Source organism: Diachasma alloeum, unplaced genomic scaffold (assembly GCF_001412515.2).
Source record: "Diachasma alloeum isolate Michigan unplaced genomic scaffold, Dall2.0 Dall_scaffold_00202, whole genome shotgun sequence".
Taxonomy (NCBI): domain Eukaryota; kingdom Metazoa; phylum Arthropoda; class Insecta; order Hymenoptera; family Braconidae; genus Diachasma; species Diachasma alloeum.
The window spans coordinates 261,698-262,944 of NW_021680367.1; positions in this window are offsets into that span (position 1 = coordinate 261,698).

Below are 1,247 nucleotides of genomic sequence, written 5' to 3' on the forward strand. Positions count from 1 at the left end.
CATGCGCATCACCTATTAAAAGAGAATAACAAGGAAGGAAATCTAACCTCCGAATAGTGAATACATGGAATGACGGAAAAATGAGAAGTTGATTTTCGAAGCAGATAAAATGAGCCAAAATCGTATAATTCCTGATAGTGATGAAGAGTTAGGCAGTGAGGAGAATTTATGTACTGATGAGGAGGAGGTTATTGGTGATGTGACATTTGAAGAAAATGGAAATAAAATATTCTCCGATTTTTCAATTACGTTTTGTATCATATTTTTTTATAATTATAACTTTCTTTTTTTTGCGAATTCTTAATGATTTCTAAAAATTGTATTTTGTAATTATTATAATTAATTTTTTTCAATTAAAAATACTTTACAAGTTTTTTGAACTACATATTTAATGAATATAATTAATTTTTTTTTCAGAAGTTCCGCATAATTTTTAAATCACACTTTTTTATAATTATTTTTTTAAATAGACAGGCTTCGCCCCCCCCAACCCTCCCCCCACCGGGGGCTTCGCCCCCTGGACCCCCTTTTTTCGGGAGGGCTTCGCCCCCCACACCCCCCCTCCGCCGCCAGACTTCATCACGCACTTATCATATAAAATAGTATACGCAACACGTGCGGACAGCAGGCGGTCTCGGGTGGCTGCGCCGCCCTCGTGAGTAACCGCCTACTTTCCGCATTAGTTGCGTAATGTACTATTTAAATCTTTTTTCAAATTCACTTGGCACCCTTAATCGCACGAGAAGTGATACTCCGTCCGAGAATTGTCGGCGTCAGTGGAATAGGGAGGGGGGATACGCGGAGTGAGATGCAGTGGAAGAATACTTATCTGATCAGACGACAACTCCATTGTAATCGTTCAAATTTAATTGATTGCTCTTGGAATTTTGAAGGAGAAAAAAATCAATTCGCCTTTCACCATCGGATTGCCCATTTGTCCCATTACTTTAAAAATTCCAGCGAGAATAAATAGGCGAAATTTTTCGAAATGATTATTTCGATTTTTGTTTTTTGCTGGAACTTGCAAACTATTGGGGCAAAATATCCGCCGGAGATGGGTATTTTTGTCTATTTTTCGTTCGCGAATTTTAATTATGGAGAGCTGGATTAGACAGAACGAGATTGGAAAATTCAGATGGGGACTATCTACTGCGTGATATACGTCGCAGTAGGGAAGCACTTATCTGATCAGACTCGAAATCCATCCCCCTGGATTTTAATCCCTGGTATCAATGGAAAACAGTGGA